This window comes from Talpa occidentalis, unplaced genomic scaffold (assembly GCF_014898055.3).
Source record: "Talpa occidentalis isolate TD23 unplaced genomic scaffold, MPIMG_talOcc4v2.1 talOcc4.5, whole genome shotgun sequence".
In the NCBI taxonomy this organism is placed as follows: domain Eukaryota; kingdom Metazoa; phylum Chordata; class Mammalia; order Eulipotyphla; family Talpidae; genus Talpa; species Talpa occidentalis.
In genome coordinates, this window is record NW_023604861.1 from 69,615,133 (window position 1) to 69,633,453 (window position 18,321).

Sequence of the window (18,321 nt, forward strand, 5' to 3'; positions counted from 1 at the left end):
CAAGTCTCCATCTCAATGGTTTTACATCAAGCCAGTTGGAGATGTGGTGAAACGCAGATTGCTGGGACCTAACTAGAGATTCTGATTCAGTAGATCTGGGTTAGGACTGGAGAGTTTGTACTTTTACTAGTAGGTGATGCTAGTAGGTGACCAAATTTTAGGAAACTTTGCTTTAGAGCACTGGTGTCCAAATCTGACAGTATTGCAGATTTGTCAAGCTGTTAAAAGATGTGACCTATTGCAGGCCCACAGAGTAGATACTTTAAAGAATGTAATCCAGTAATCTGCATTTTTATGAAATCCCCCAGCTTATGATATTTCTGAAGTGGTCCCAATGTGATTTTTGACATAAGCATTTGGGACCAATGTAACTGTTTGTGGTCACTGATACATCAGCAACCCCCACTTTCAGGCAAGGGACAGAGAGGCTACTTTCTATCTCCCTAACAGGGCAGAAGCAGACCTGAACAAAAGGTGACTTCTTAATGATTAAAAAATTATGTTAGTGAAGATTAATGCAATTTCACACAAATACTCAGGAAGTATTCGTTCTTGTTAGTAATTAAAACATTTAAATTAAACCCAGATATAAATTTCCACTCATTTGATGAATAAAACATTAAAATAAATTAGTAGATTGGAGAGGGTGGGATGAAGCACATACTCTCATTTATTGCTATTGTGATGATACACTGAGTTCTCTTTAAAAGATAATTGGGCAATCTCCACCAAGATGCAAAAAATGTTTGTTTTGTAATCCTGATCCAGTAATCTCACTTCTGGGAATGAATCCAAGGAAGATAAACTCATCTGGGGCTTACCCTTATGGCGCAGGTGGTTGAGCACAGCGCTGTGATGCTGTCTGCATCCTCTGCAGCATGGAATCCCACATGGTGCGTCAGACCTCTCCTGTCTGGGGGATGCTCCCCTCAGCAGTGTATTTCAGTAGATCTGCTTGTTTTGCTCCTAACTCTGTCTCTGGTGAATCCTCTCACCCTCTTGCGCATCTGGCCTGTACCCCGGTTCTTGTATGCATGAATAAATATAATCTTAAAAAAAAAAAGTAAAACTCATCTGAATAAGTATATGTATATATGTAGAGAGAGAAAGAGACCCCTCCCTCTGTCTCTCTCTCTCTCTCACACACACACACATATATATACACATATACATATATTACTATTATTTCAGCAGTAAACCTTGGAAGCAAACTTAAATGTCTAAAAATAGAGTATTGGTTAATAAAATGCTGGCCTTTAATGGAATATTATTAAGCAATTTAAATGACTGATTAATCATTCACTCATGCAAAAAATAAAATAGTTGCCAAATTTCCCCCAAAGGATTATATTGATTTGTACCATTTCCTGCATTGTACTTTTACCTTTGATGATGAATGGATATCATCATTTTAAAAATAGCTGTCAAGGGTATCTTTTACTTTTAATGTATTACTTTCATGATGGAAAATTTTCATAGCTAAAATTATATTCCTAAGAGATTAGTGCCGTGGTTGAATAGCAGTGTTTTTATTTCTTTTACTTCTTGTAATTTTATGTCGCTTAAATTTTGAAATGGGTTAATTGGGGATACTTTCTGCCTTTGAAAAGAAGTATTCACTGAAGGTTGGGTGGTATCTCATTTGTTTTCTTCTTAGTTATATGCTTGATTCACTTAATCCTGATCTCCCATGAAGAATAAATTTCTCAGATGTGTATACATGTGTTCATCTAAATAAGGAATCATATTTAAAGCTCATCATGAGTATTTAGGATACTTAGACCCAATAAATGTTTCTGAAAATAAATGCTAGGGCTATAATGAAAATGCTAGGGTTATAATACTGCAAAATTATCCAATTAAAGAGAAAATTTAAGAAAATTGTATTTGTAAGGTGGTTTAAGAATATGGGAAAAGGTTATGATGGTAAATATATAAAGCATCAATATTTGTTATGCTGATAATCTTGTAAAATTAGTATTTGAAATACTAAAAAACACTAAATTGCCAACTTGAAGCATGAAAATATATGATTTTCTTCCCACTTATCTATATTTTCCAAATTCCTTTTATAGTGAGCATGTATTACTTTTACATGTAGAAAAACAAAAATATATAAAGATTATTTCAATTGAAATTAACAGAAACACAATCAAAAAAAGACAGAAAGGTAAGAGAGTTGAAGGGAGACACATTTCCCAAAGCAATTTGGCTTTGGGCCCAAGTGGAAATTATATCATCAGGTCTTGCTCTTCCATTCTCTCCCATATCTGAGTTCTGTATCCCCTGTGCAGTGACCTTATTTTCTTCCATTTTCCAGGCTGCCAAAGAAATAGTTTGCCAACATATCAACCTCAGAGAAGAAACTTAATAGACCTTGCTTGGACCATGTGCCCACCCCTAGAATAGTGACAGTGTCTGGGAATAGAGTATCAAAATTGGGTGAACAAATGACATGTGCCCATGTGCCCACATCTGTTCCAGAAGAGTGTCTTGTACCGGGAGAGTGAAATTGCATGATGCCAGGCAAATTAAGAAAGCTACTGGGCAGCACAATATGCAGCCACATTGCATTATTGTCATTTACACGCTTGTCTTTCTGAAAGCACAATACCAAAAATGTCTCACACTAAATTAATGCAACACCACCACGTGCAGTTCATCTCCCAATAAGATAACTTAAAATCTCATGTAGTGAAGATAAAGAAGAAATAGAACACCTAAACAGACCAATTACAAGCAGCATAATTGAAATGGTAATCAAAAACCTCTCCAAAAACAAAAGCCCAGGACCTGATGGATTTATAAATGAATTCTACCAAATGTTCAGAAACGAATTAGTGCCTATCCTTCACAATCTCTCCCAAAAAATTGAGAAGTTAGGGACAATACCAAACACGTTCTATGAAGCCAACATTACACTTATACCAAAACCAAACAAGGACAACACAAAAAAAGAAAACTACAGGCCAATCTCCCTCATGAACACTGATGCAAAAATCCTCAGTAAAATTTTAGCTATCAGAATCCAACAATGTATCCATAAGATAATTCACCACGACCAAGTAGGATTCTTTCCAGGGACACAAGGATGGTTCAACATCCAAAAATCAATCAACGTTATCCACACATCAACAAAAAAAAATATAAAAACCATATGATAATATCAATAGATGCCGAGAAAGCTTTCGACAAAGTACAACACCCATTCATGATAAAAACCCTTGAAATTCTTGGGATAGAAGGAACATACCTCAACATCATAAAGGCCATCTATGACAAGCCAACAGCCAGTATCATTCTCAATGGTGAAAAGATGAAAGCATTCCCATTAAGATCTGGGACAAGACAAGGATGTCCACTCTCACCACTGCTTTTCAACATAATACTGGAAGTCCTAGCCAGAGCAATAAGACAAGAGAAAGACATACAAGGAATCCAAATAGGAAAAGAAGAAGTCACACTATCACTATTTGCAGATGATATGATAATATACATAGAGAACCCCAAAAACTCCACAGAAAAACTAATTCAACTCATCAATCAGTTCAGTAAATTGGCAGGATACAAAATCAACACGCAAAAATCAGTAGCCTTCCTATACACCAACAATAAAACTGAAGAAGAAGAAATCAAAAAAAACCATCCCTTTTACTATTGAAACAAAAAAATCAAATACTTGGGAATAAATCTAACAAAAGAGGTAAAGGACCTATACAAAGAAAACTATAAAACACTGTTAAAAGAAATAGAAGAAGACACAAAGAAATGGAAAGACATCCCCTGCTCATGGATTGGAAGAATAAACATTATTAAAATGGCCATCCTACCAAAAGCAATATACAGATTCAGTGCTATTCCAATAAAAATTTCAATGTCATTCATCAAAGAAATAGAACAATTATTGAGGAAATTCATATGGAACCACAAAAAACCCCGAATAGCCAAAGCTCTCCTGAAAAAAATAGAAGGAAATGGAGGCATCACACTCCCAGACTTCAAACTTTACTACAAAGCCATAATCATCAAAACTGCATGGTATTGGAACAAGAACAGACACACAGACCAATGGAATTGAATAGAAAATCCAGAAATAAACCCACAGATTTATGGTCAACTAATCTTTGACAAAGGAGCAAAGAATATGCATTGGAGCAAAGAAAGTTTGTTCAATAAATGGTGCTGGGAAAACTGGGTCGCTACATGCAAAAGAATGAAGCTTGACTACAACCTCACACCATGCACAAAAAACAACTCAAAATGGATTAAAGAACTAGACATAAGACCTGAAACCATAAAATACATAGAAGGAAATATAGGCCAAACACTCCATGATATGCACATCAAAGACATCTTTACAGACACATCACCCAAAGCAGTGATAGTGAAGGCAAAGATCAACAGCTGGGACTACATCAAATTAAAGAGCTTCTGCACAGCAAAAGAGACAATAACCAAAACAAAGAGAAACCCCACCGACTGGGAGAACATTTTTGCACCCAACACTAATGATAAAGGACTGATCACAAAAATCTACAAAGAGCTGATGAGACTCAACAAAAACAAAGAAAATAATCCAGTCAAAAAATGGGCAGAAGAGCTAAAAAGAAACTGGTTTGAAGAGGAAATGCAAATGGCCAACAGGCATATGAAAAAATGTTCAACATCACTTGTAATCAGGGAAATGCAAATCAAAACTACCATGAGATACCATCTTACACCAGTGAGAATGGCACATATTAAAAAAAACTAGCTACAACAAATGTTGGCAAGGTTGTGGAGAAAAAGGAACTCTCCTGCACTGTTGGTGGGAGTGCAAACTGGTCCAACCACTATGGAGAGCTGTGTGGAGATTTCTGGACCTACTAAATATAGAGCTTCTATATGATCTAGCAATTCCACTCCTAGGTATTTACCCAAAGGACACAGAAACATCAATTCCAAAGAGCACCTGCACCCCTATGTTTATAGCAGCACTGTTTACAATAGCTAAGATTTGGAAACAACCCAAATGCCCAAAAATAGATGACTGGATCATCTATTACTCAGCATTCAAAAAAGATAAACACATGCAATTTGCAGCAGCATGGATGGCGCTGGAAGGGATCATGCTCAGCGAAATAAGCCAGAAAGAAAAAGAAAAATACCGGATGGTCTCACTCATAGCAGGAATCTAGAAAACTTAAATAAGGCACCAGGAAAAAGAATAACTATAAGAAAGGAAATATCAAAATCAACAAATAACTATGAAAAAGATACTCTCTATGGGGGTTGGGGGGTAGAGAAAGGAGGGCTTGTGGTAAAAATAAGGGGGTTGTAATTGTATGGGGAATATAAAAATAAAATTTAAATTAAAAAAAATCTCATCAGTGACTACATTGTGTTAAAGTCTAGGAATGTTGGGCCATATGCTTTCCTTGTGATCAGGTGAAAATGGGTCCTTGACCAGAGTATCCTCCTGACCCTGCAATACAGATAATATCTAAATTGTTTCCTTTAGGTGAAGTAAGTTTTAAAGGGAGTATGGAACCTACTTTGAGTCAAACAGATTCCCTCTTGTTTCTAAAGTTGCCATATTGAAACTTCTATGTAAAAATTAAGCAGCCTGACTCAGTCATGGGTGGCTATGAAAGGAGAATTCCTCTGCTGGTTGTGACACCCACCCATGAAACTGCAAAGTTTTATCTGAAGATCTTCGGCCCACCAATCATGGGCAGACAAATGGACTTAGGACCATTTGTGTCACCACAATTAACATAACATCAGATCATCTCCCTGTCTGATCCTTTAAAATTCCCCTTTGCCCTGACCCTGTTGGTGCACCCCTTCAGACTGTCCCTTGATCATGCATCTGAATAATGATTTCTATTCTTGAATACACACCTTCTGTTTTGTAGTACAGCCTAATCATTTTGTGGGTCAACATGAGTCAATCTTGTTGCCTCTGGGTGTGCACATGTGAGAAGCAAATTTCATTCCCTATCATATTCCAGTAAGGCAGCACTTCTTGTTGGCCTGATTATAGAACCTGGGTATTACCTTGGGCTTTGAACAATCACAAGTTTGTTTTCACATTGCGTTTTTGTAGCAGTACAATTCCCTCCAGATCTCAGCTGTTTTTTTGCCGATTTTATACCTGGGGATTCCATACACTAGGTATCAACACAAGAAATCTTATTCCACCCTCACAATTTCTGTCTTTCAGCAACAGATCTGAGCTTTGCCATCCTATAGCCTCTCAATTTACAGTCTCCCACAATGGCCTGTCTTTAGGCTGTAACCCAGAGGGTGATGTTTTGAAAAGGGAGTGATTTCTAATTATATTTGTCTGGGAATTGCACAGTTGTTTAAGAGAAAGGCATAAGGAAAACTATGTTCCCTAATTTTTCAGGCTCTGAATTTTTATCAAGTCCATGATGTATTTCCAACCTCCCCCTTTGCATTAATTTTAGATTGGCAGGTGGAGTTCAGTTTTTTCAAACAAGCAAGAATTATTCTTTGACCCTCAGCAGCTCTGTGTTATTGACTAGAGGTAAAAAGGTCCTCTTACTGTGCTATTGCCTTTCTACCTTCAGACAATTGATCTTGGATTCAAGTTTTCACTTCCTGGCCTCTCCAAGTTTGCATCATCCCAGTTTGTCAGTCCAGAGAAATTTGGCTGGTCTGGTTCACTCCTCCAAAGGGTGGGATTTACTGGAGAAAAAAAGAAGGATGTAGTGGGAATCTATGCTGAGAAGACTCATTTAGCCTTTATTCTTAAAATAATTTAGTACTCGCTATAACAATTAAACATTGTAGGGACTGGATGGGCACTGAGCAGGTTTTCTATGATCCGGCAGACAGGTAAAGGAGAGTCTTGGAGCCCTCGGTGGCTTTCTCAGGCTTTCATTGAGCTTTACATGCATCGCAGCAATCAGGTACACAGCATGTAGGGGAGCCTGGGGGCTAGGAGGCATGTCTTCACTCTGGACTTCTCTGGCTTCTTTCTCGCCTCTCGCCTGCCTCTCTCTTGCTTCTCTCTTGCTTCTCTTGGTGACTATCTCAATACTCCTCCCATGGCCCACAGAACTAAACAAGACAGTTTGCAACAATGTAACAACTGCAGGTGCTCTATCAGGCAGGGCAATCCTAATGGTGGGAGGGCAGAAAAGCCAGAAAAACCATTTACCCTACAAATGTGAAACTGAAAATGTGAGTAAAAAAGACTGTTAGGACCATATCTCCATATTTAAAAATTACAAAGTGGTCTCAAACACCAAGAAAGGGTCAGAACCAGAGAAGAAGGGAAAAAACAAGATTGTCACCATATTTTCACACTATTGGAAATGGAAGCATCAAACCTGTAAATATTCAGGGCTTCCTTTGTGGGTCTGCTAATAGTAAGTGGACTGTTCAGCCATCACTTTTGTTATCTGCAGTTCTGCATTCCTATACAATCACAGAACAGCCCAGTCAATCAGTTATAGGAGCCCAACCTTACAAGATGCCTTTCAAATCAATCAAAAGCAGAAAGCTTGATCACCCTGGAAAGGGTATGCAGCATGAGGTATGACTGGGAACACCCAGGGGGCTGCCCAGAAGCTGATCAGTAGAACATCTTGTTGATAGGATTGGAACAATGGCCAGGGGCCTGGTGTATGGTTTCAATTATATCACTTGGTTATCAAGCAGGTAACAATTATCTGGTCAAGAGACAGGCTTCCCCCTGAAGCCCTAGATGACATAAGCACATTTTTAGTTTCACCCATCTTTTTCTCCTACCCCACATAACTGATGATGTATGATTATTCTATCAGTGAAAAGGCCAGGATCTTGCTTGTTGAGCAGCATCCTGCATTGTAGCCTGCTCCATGACTCCCGTTTATTAGTGTGGTGTTTGCAACACAACATGGGGCTTCATTAGCTTTTGTTAACCAACAGCTTCCAAATATTTGATCAATAGAGTCTAAATTTTAAGAGTATTTTCAGAAGGCTTGTCATTTAGTGCCATATCCATCATTGTCATCAATATAGATGTCTTGTTTTTATAACAGTGTCTGTTTCTAAAATCTCATTTCTAAGTTTTGTTAACACTTAGTGAACAATCATATTTACAGCCCAGTGTATTTAGTCTTCCAGTCAAGAAAATTTTGGCAGCTTTGAATTTCCTCACACAGAGCTGCTTTAGTTTTGCATCTTGGTTCTCTGTCTTGTTTATCCCCTGGGTCCCAGGTACAATTGAGAGCCCTGAAATTGTGGACATGAAACTTTTCTTCATAGAGATTGACTAGAAAATATGTTTAACATTCTGTTTTCAAAATTGAGTTTTTAGCAGGCAACCACAAATAAGAGACATTCTGCAAGGGAGGGGGAGGAAAAGGGGATCAAAACAGGGGAGAGAAGAGCACAAGGGACTATGGTGAAGGTTCATGTGTGAATTGGTGGTGGAATTTTATGGGGAATACACAAGGATGTAAAAGACATAAATAAAAATATATTTCATTAAAAAATTGAGTTTTAAAAACATAAACTTGTTATTTTGGGGTAACTCAATGTTTGCAGAACAGTTGCACAGAGTATAGAAACTACTTGTATACCCCTCATCCAAAATCCCCTAATGTTAAAGTTACCTATCTAGAATATATTTGTCAAAACTAGGAAATTAACATTGTACATGAGTGCACATTAAACTCAAGCTTCAAATACTGTTGAATTTGATTTGCTGGTATTTTGTTAAAGGTTTTGCTTCAAAGTTCATCAAGATTATTGGTCTGTAATTTTCTCTACTCGTGCAGTCTGTATCTATTTTCTTTATGTTGGCATCCTAAAGTGTGTTAGAAAGTATTCCTTGTTCTTGCATTTTTAAAAAAATGAGCAAGAGGGTCTTTAGTTCTTCTTTAGAGGTTTGATACAATTTATTTGTGAAGGCATCCGGTCTTGGGTTTTTGATACCCAGATGATGTTTTTTATTGCTGTTTCAATTTCCATGTTTGTGATTGGCTTGTTCAATTTATCTGTTTTTTTTTCTTTCTGGGTTAGTCTTGGTAGTCTATATTGATCTAAAAATATGTCTTCTTCTACAAGGGTGTCAAATTTTTTGGCATATAGTTGTTCATAGTAATCTGTTATGATCCTTTGTATTTCTGCTCAGTCTGTGGTGATTTTTCCTCTTTCATTTATGATTCTGTTCATTAATTTTTTTTCTCTCTCTCTTTTTGGTTAACCAAGCTGGAGGTTTATCTATCTTGTCTTCTTGAAGAACATTTAGTTTCACACTTTTTTTGTTTTGTTTTGTTTGCATTGTTCTTTTGGTCTTGATTTCCTTTGTTTCCACTCTTTTTTTGTTGTTTCCTTCCTTCTACTAAATTTGGCTCTTGTTTGTCACTCTTTTCCAAGTTGTTTTAGTTGTAGCATTGCATTGTTTATTTGGAATTTTCTTGGTTCTTAATGTGAGCAAGCAGACTGAGGAAATACACTGCTGAGGGGAGCAGCGGGCGGCAGGAGAGGTCTGCATGACATGTGGGACCCTTCTCTGGTGGCTGGGGAGCAGCCGGTGATCAAACCAGTGCTGCAGAGGCTGTGGGCAGCTTCACAAGGCAGCGCTCAACCACTGCGCCACCACGGAGGCCCATGAGTGATTGGGTCTTTTAATAGAGAAAGTGTCTTTTAAGAGGTAACTGGGTTAAAATGACACCATTAGGGTGGACCAGAATCCAAGCTGACTGGTTTCCTTTCAAGAAAAAGGAATTTGATGTAGTCCCAGCTGTTGATCTTTGCCTTCACTATCACTGCTTTGGGTGATGTTTCTGTAAAGATGTCTTTGATGCGCATATCACGTAGTGTTTCGCCTGTATTTCCTTCTATGTATTTTATGGTTTCAGGTCTTATGTCTAGTTCTTTAATCCATTTTGAGTTGATTTTTGTGTATGGTGTGAGGTAGTGGTCAAGCTTCATTCTTTTGCATGTAGCGACCCAGTTTTCCCAGCACCATTTATTGAATAAACTTTCTTTGCTCCAATGCATATTCTTTGCTCCTTTGTCAAAGATTAGTTGACCATAAATCTGTGGGTTTATTTCTGGATTTTCTATTCGATTCCATTGGTCTGTGTGTCTGTTCTTGTTCGATGACTGGATCAAGAAGATGTGGTACATATACACCATGGAATATTACTCAGAATTCAAAAAAGATAAATACATGCAATTTGCAGCAACATGGATGGCGCTGGAAGGGATCATGCTCAGCAAAATAAGCCAGAAAGAAAAAGAAAAATACCAGATGGTCTCACTCATAGCAGGAATCTAGAAAACTTAAATAAGGGACCAGAAAAATGAATAACTATAAGAAAGTGAAAATCAAAATCAACAAACAACTATGAACCAGAGACACTCTATGGGGGCTAGGGGGTGGGGAGGGGAGGGATTGGGGTCAAAATAAGGGGGTTGCAATTGTATGGGGAATATAAAAATAAAATTTATTTTTAAAAAAAAAGAAAAAAGAAAAAGGAATTTGAACACCTATAGAAACACCAGGGAAGAAGGGCCACCTGAGGGCACAGCGAGAAGACAGTCTGTCTGTAAGCCAAAGAGAATGGCCTCAGAAGAAACCAAACTTGGTGACACCTCGATCTTGGACTTACAGCTTCCAGAACTGCAAAATTGGTTTCTATTTAAACCATCCAGTCTATGGTAATTTGCTATGGCAGCCCTAGCAAACTAACAAACAGATACAGGTAAATAACATTTATTAAGTGCTTAGAAATGGTAATTATGTGTAATCAGCAGCTATTATCATGTATAAGCTTCTTGTTTATGGATAATTTGTGTATATGTTTTGCAAGTTTTAGGAATTTATGTGTCTCTGGGATCATGTTTTCTTCAGGTTGTCTTCAGATTTTGTTTCCCTGTGTATTAGGCAGTTGAGTGTATATTTTTTTAAGCTTTGTATTCAACAAATATTGAAAGGATTCTACCTATTACAAAGACTTCTGTCATGGAAGGAAAAAGAAAAAGATCAGATGGTTTCACTTACAGGAGGAGTATAGGGGGACCAAATAAGGGATCGGGGGAAAAATAATAACAAAAAACCCCACAGAATTAACAGCAACTATAAATCAGAGACATTCTGGAGGGGAGGGAAAGGGATCAAAACAGGGGAGAGAAGAGCACAAGGGATTAATAGCGATAGTGCAGGGGTGAATCGGTGGTGGGAATTCTATGGGGACTACACCTGAGAAGGGAAAGCAAACATTGTACAAAAATTAACAATGATGCAAAAAATATATAAATAAATTGTATTAAAAAACAAACAAAAAAAAAACGCCAAAGACTTCTGTCATGGCTAAAATTATTTCCCCGAGATAAAAATTTTGTTCTACAATACACTTGTACAAATATTCTATTCAGGTAAAAGATAAAGAAACTTCTCAAAACTCAAATTATTTCAGGAGATAAATAACTGGATTTAATCTAATGTGTTCATTTTTTCATGAAATTTTATTAATTTTAAAAATCATTCAATTTTTTTCATAAGACAGATATGGAGCGAGGAAATAAAGTAAACGTTGGTCATTTTTTATAAAACCATAAGGAAAATGTCCACAGAAAAAAAACTGAGTCATGAAATTTCAGATCTTGTATGTATGATTTGTGGTCCTAATGAACAATATTAAAGCAGTTGTATCATTCTTTGTTCTGAACACTTCAAGGGCTTCTACTCACGTTTAACTTGTCGTGAAGGCTCTGAATGATCTGACTCCCAGACTATCTGTTCTTGATTTTACTTTCTATCTTGCTCCTCTTTCTCTGTGCTTAACTCTCAGAAGCATCTTTGCATTTCCTAAAACATGCTGAACTAATTCCAGCTTCTGCTGGGCTGCTTTTCCTGAGAGTCACAGGACTCATCCCTCCCCCTGTATTCCAATCTCTTGTTCAATGTCACATGAGCAGGGAGGTCTTTCCTAACCATAAGGCTAGAGAGCATCCGTTGTCATTCTCCATCTACTTACCTTTTCATCCTAGAACATCTATTAGTATCTGGGCATTATTTCTTTGTTTACCAGCTTATTGTCTCTCTCCTTTCTACCAGATTTTTAAATTAAATGAGGGCAGGGACTTAGTCAATAAATGTCGACTTGTTGGAAATTGATAGCATCAATCATTAAAGCCTGAGATAATAGCTTTTAATAGTCCTTAATGATAAAATGAATATTTCAGTGAAGTAGTTAAATAATGTTGAAGAAATGTATATTATAGATTAAGTATATCTGGTTGCCCCAGAACTTTCTGTATTTATTATTTTGCACAATGTAGTTGACCACTTTGAGGATATCTGTTATATAAAATCCAGAACTTTTAACTAGTGTCTTGGAAGTGACCCTGGTCCTAGGAAACAACTCCTTGGTAGCTAGAAAGGAACACTGCCCAGCAAAAGATAATGTGCACCACATATGAGCTTTTGAATTTCTAATAGCCATATTTTTTAAAAGTAAAAAGAACAGGTCAAACTAATTTAAATATTTCACCCAGATCCCAAAAATATCATCATATCAAGATGTAATCAATGTAAAAGCAATTACTGTTGAGATATTTTACATTCTGCTTTTTGGAACTGTTTTCAAAATCTGAGTAATATTATACACTGGCAGCATCTCTCAATTCAGATGGTACGTTTTCACAATTAAAGTGAAATGTAGAACTACCAAAATATAGCTGCATGTCATGGAGAAATGTATTACATTGCTTCAGTTTTAAAACTTAGTGAATATTAAATAAAGCAAGACCAATTCAAGTCCTCAGTGCTTCTAGACATATTGCAAATGCATTCAGCACAAGAGGTTGGTGGCTTCGGTCGTGGACAGTGCAGATATAAGGCATGCAATCTCGCCTTTGGGGAGACTTGATTGGAGCAAGAATTACCTTCTGACCACAGAGGAGCCAATCAGTTTCTCCTACCCAGGAAATTTGAATCTTGAACAGAGATACACAGAGACCTGAGAAATTTGGCTCTGCATCAAGTTAGTGGCAGAATTCCAAAGTGAAGGTTTGTGAGCAGCTGTTGTTAGAGTCCCCAGAGTTTCCTTGTCTCACTCCCTTCCACAGACCTGGTTGGTGATTCAATTTTTCTTTTGATTCCATGAGAGAGCCTAATATATTTACAACAAATTTTTATTTCCCCTTGAGCCAAATCAAGCTAGTTTTTGTTACTTTTTATGATATTAATAAAAAAAAAAGACAAAAAATCTTCCCAATTATTTTAAACATAAGAGAACATAATGCTGCAGAAGGGTATGTATTTATGCAAAACTGCTTTGACTACCTTAGAAAAATCATAATTGTCCAGGGTGTTATCAACTCTCAACAGAATAGAACAGAATGCAGATAATTCAAAACAGTAAATTGATATAAAAAGAGCATCTATTTGATTTTGGAATGCATTTGTGTGAATTGGGGGTGGGGTGGGGGCAGAGTAGAAATAAGACACAGCTTCTTAATTGTTTTACAGAGAATTTAATCAGCATGAATTCTCCGAGAGTGACGAGTGACGTTGATCACACAGCAGGTGCTTGATAAATGCATGTTGATTAATTGACTTAGAATACACCAGCTGTCAGTGAAAGAATGTGATCCACAATCAAACCATTTGACAGAAGAAAGCCAGGATGGCTTTTAAAATTAGTAACAGCATGCAATACTGCATGCAAATAATCCAGTGATGGTGTCTTTGGTTACCTTCCTAGAAGAAGAGGGGATAGATAATCATACCATTCTTTGGGAAGAAAGCATTTAGCATTTAAGACTGTAAACCCAGGTAAACATTTTTCAGTCATTTGTTTTCAGTATGCTGTGTATTCAGTGGACATTTTAGTTGCAGATACTGAGTCTATATGTGTACATAGGGGGTCATGCTAGGGAGAATAGGGCAATCCAGAGGAGCTGCACAATCATAAATGACTTTTCCTGATCCTGGGGAGCTTTGATTTTTATCTCTTTAATATCAGATAAATAATATTTAAATTTCACAGGGTGGTAAAAGAGAAGTGAAAAAGGTTTTCAGAATACCTGGTTTAGGGCCTCCCCTGGTGGCACAGCGGTTGAGCGCAGCGCTGTGAAGCTGTCCACAGCCTTTGCAGCTCCGGTTCTATCCTGGCCGGTTGGTGAGGGTCCCACATGGTGAGACAGACCTCTCCTGCCATGCCCGCTGCTCCCTGTCAGCAGTGTATTTCATCAGTCTGCCTGTTCTGTTCCCCACTCTGTCTGGTGAATCTTCTTGTCCTCCCGCGCATGTGGCTTGGACCCCGGTTCTTGTATAAATAAATAAATAAATCTTTTAAAAACAAACAAAAAAAGAAGACCTGGTTTAAATGCATGGAGGTGGTCCTCCTTGGTGGCACAAGGGGTTAAGTCTCAGCACTGTGAAACTATCCACACCTACTGCAGCATGATTTCAATCGCAGGCCAGGGAGCTCACCCAGTTGGTGCAGCAGACCTCTACTGTCTCACCCACTGCTCCCCTCAGCAGTGTATTTCAGTCAGTCTGCCTGTTCTGCTTCCCACTCTGTCTCTTGGAGAATCCTCTTACTGGCCCCCTCACCCCGCACCTCTGGCCTGCTGCCCAGCTCTTGTATGCATAAATAAATAAATCTTTTTTAAATTTAAAAAAAATAATTGCATAGAGGTGAATCTCATTAAGTCTGTAGTATTACTACCAACTGTTTACAGAAAGTTTCAGAATAAGAATACCCACAGGGAAGCAATCAACCAACTCCAGATTACAGAAAAATGTATGGAACAAAAACGTGACTTTTTTAGCACATTAATTCTAGTTATATTGTAAATGGCACCATCCATTTGCGGATAGTGCCATCTCTGGTAGAATGTTGTTTCATGATGAGTTCCCTTTGTACAAACTCCAAGGTGGAGAAACACACACAGTTTACTGGAGAGGTACTTCTGCGGGAACAAGAAGGAGAGGATTGATCAATGGAGAAGCTGACCGCAGGGAAGTTTCACTTGAGGGCTCAGTCATCCAATGAGGAGTTCTGGGACAGGTATGACCTTCCAAAATTGCCCCAAATTGAGACAAGAGAGCTAGGCTTTGTATTCCTGCCTCAACTAGTCATTTCACATGGGCTGCCTCCTGAAGGGGGTATAACTTTAGGAGAGGAGGTTCCTTGCAGACAAAAGGTGATCCTAATAAAGGATATGTCTGCGAGGCAGCAGCTATTGACAGTCTCAGCAGCTAGAGGTTAGAGTATGATTCGGAAGAGTCTCGGTGGAGCACAATAGTATACACTACAATAATGTAAAATGGAATTAAGTTTTAAGATTGTGACACTTAGCTATTATTTAACCCACAATTTAATAATAGTGACTATTTTATTTTAAAAATTCTAAGAGACTATTACTTTACCATAAATGTTCTGGTATTTCATACCAGTCAACTTTCTGTAATTGTTACAATTTTGATGTCAGGGAATAAATTATTATGTTTGTTAGCTTGTTAAACAGATGAATTACACCACCATTTCTGAACCCCGGCTGGGCTGCCATACTTGCTTTTCTCCTACCTCTTTGGCCCTTCCTTCATAGTCTCCTCTGATGACTTCTCCTTTCCAGCCTCTGAATTTTGGAGGGCATGAAGGGCTTAGTTTTCAGATATCTTCTTTATTTTTTTTTCCTCCAAAATCTTACTTTCATTTTCTGTATGTTCCTTGATGACTCAGATGTTTATCTCCAGCCTGATCTTCATCCTTGAACTCCAGACTGATACACCCAGATGCTTACTCCACACCTCTAAGTAGGTGCTTATACCAGTTTAAACTTAACAGGTTGAAGTCAAGTCCATTATTTTTTCCATGTCTCATCCCCTGCAAAACTGCCTCCTCTTGCAGTCTTCAAATATATTAGCAAAATATCACTCTCCTAGCTGCTAAAGCCAAAAACATGGGACTCACTCTTGAGTATTTTAAAGAAAAATTTGGACAATATATCAATTCACTCATAGACACTTCCTTATGTATCTCCAACTGATAAGGACTTTCCCCCCATATTAACACAATTCCTGACAAAATTAACAATTCCTCAATATAATTCAATTATGCTTTGTTCAAATGTCCCTAATTGTCTCAAAGATGTCATTTTATGGTTCCTTTGTTCAAGTAAGTGTTGCAATAAGGGAGAAAGTCAATAAAGAAATAATTATAAAATACCTCAGGTGGTAATCAGTACTGCAGTGTGGGAAGGGGGCGGCAGTACTAAGTAAAAGGGAAGAGTTAGGAGAATTTTTAAACCAGAATGCTCCAGAAAGGCCTCTGCTAAAGTAACATTTGGGCATAGATTAAAGTAATTTAAGGAGGACATGACTAACCAGGTCATCTGTTACAAAAGGTAACATATGTAAGGTGAGGACTAAGAACTGATCTTTCTATATGCTAAGGTGGGTATCATTGGAACCTTGACTAAACTTGCTTACATGGACTGGTGGAAATGAAAATCTGATTGGAATGGGTTCAAGAGAGAAACAGGAGAGAAAACAGAAACAGTATAAACAAGTAGGCAAGTCTGTAGACAAGTGTTACTTGTAAGGGTGCTGGCTGACAACCAGGAAGTTGTCTACAAGAAATGAGAACTCAATGGTACACTTTATTTTCCAAAGGGGAAACATTGCAATATGTTTGATACAAATGGGATAAGCTTTTTGGGGAGGTCAACACTGAAATATTTAACAAACTGTAAAATGCCGTAACGCCCTTGACCTAGCGATTTTTCTTCTTGACTTTAAGTGACAATTTTAGGTGCACATGTCGACTGAGAAACCAAAGCCTGGCTGAGTTACAGCAAAGGAAATCATTTCATTCAAGGCTCAGGACTGAGGAACATAGACCTAAGAAATATTCTAGTTGTGTGCCCAAGTTGCCTGAAGTTGGGAGCCCTTATGTGTAGCATAAAGGTTGTCTAGTTCACACTCAGAAAAGCTTGACAAACGAGGTTTTCAGTCATTATAATTCTGATTGGGGGAAAGCTTGTTGAGGGCTGATTAGTCAACTTTCAATCCTTAGTGGTCTTTGGCAGGATAGTTTTGGTTCAGCTTCTTAGTATTGGATGTGTCTCAGATGCCCAAAAATGCAGGGGTACCTCAACATGCCAGGGACCAGGCTCTCAACACCCTCTGCACTCTAATTTTTCATCCCAGCTCAGTATGACTCCATTTTTGTTTTTATTTACTATGTTTTTATCAAAGAGACCAAGGAGTTCTTTGCAGCATTATTTGTAACAGTCACAGACTAAAAATAACCCAAATATCCATCAATATGGGACTTAATAAATAAAATCAATCCAATTCAATTAGAAAATACTTTAATTACAGTAAGAGTTCAGGGCCAGCATTCAGTTTTTTAAAAGGAACCTCCCCTCTAGGTAGTTCCCTGTGGTTTCAGTTCCCAGACAGCCTTGGAGCTCAGCACAAAGCTGTTGCTATTTGTTGCATTGTTAGTAAAAGCCACAAAGAGAAAGTTAGATAATTTTTATTTCTCTTTGTGCTCCTTAAGGTCTGAAAGAAATTAAACTATCTAGCATCCATCACAGCATCATCAACAATGAGACAAACTGGTATTATGTTTCTTCTGATATGATGCAGTAGGAAGCAAGCACTTCAATAATATTGTTATGAAAAACGTTTAATCTGAATCTAATTGTGATGAAGCTATTCGCTCAATCTAGAATGTAGGACATTTTACAAAGCATTTGCCTGGATTTTGAAAGTTAGGTTAGTGTCATAAAGACCCCTCCCCAAGCCCCATTTAAAAAAAAAAAAAAAGGTGGAGACTCCATCCACAACATGGCAGAACAGAAAGGCTGAGTCAACCTCTCTCTTAAAAGCAACTATAAAAAAGGACTGATACAAGCTCTTAGCAAAACCCAGACTCTTTTTCAAGATGGCTATACAGTACCAGCACTGCTCCAGGGAGTTTAAAAGCCAAAGAAAGATTCTATTCTCCATAGGCACCCAGCCACACCTGAAAAGGTATCCCACCTGGCTGCTGGCTGATACCTCCCAGTAAACCAGACCCCTACCTAGGGATCCCAGGGCTTTACCTTGCATCTGAAACCCTCAGATACCCCCCAGAAAAGCTACCCCTAGGTGAGCACTCCTGACCTCAGCATTAGCTCCCAATGCCTCAAGAGGGGACAGAGGCTTAAGTCATTGTCTTGCAGGGCCTCACTACTCCACTGAGCTTGCTGGTTCCTCCCAACAGATTGGACCCCAGCCTGACCCTCTTAGCACCTCGCTCTATATAATGGATCCTCAACAACACCTGTTCAATTAGCCACTGGAGGAAGGTC

General features: G+C 38.1%; 1 long non-coding RNA gene across 1 annotated transcript in view; it reads right to left on the minus strand.

The window, feature by feature from the left end:
- Positions 1 to 837: 837 nt before the first annotated feature.
- LOC129146934 (uncharacterized) overlaps positions 838 to 18,321 on the minus strand; it is a 31,680-nt gene continuing 14,196 nt past the window's right edge. Inside the window, exon 3 of the long non-coding RNA XR_008554319.1 lies at positions 838 to 1,049. This is a non-coding gene — a long non-coding RNA (uncharacterized LOC129146934). The remainder of the gene's footprint in view (positions 1,050 to 18,321) is intronic.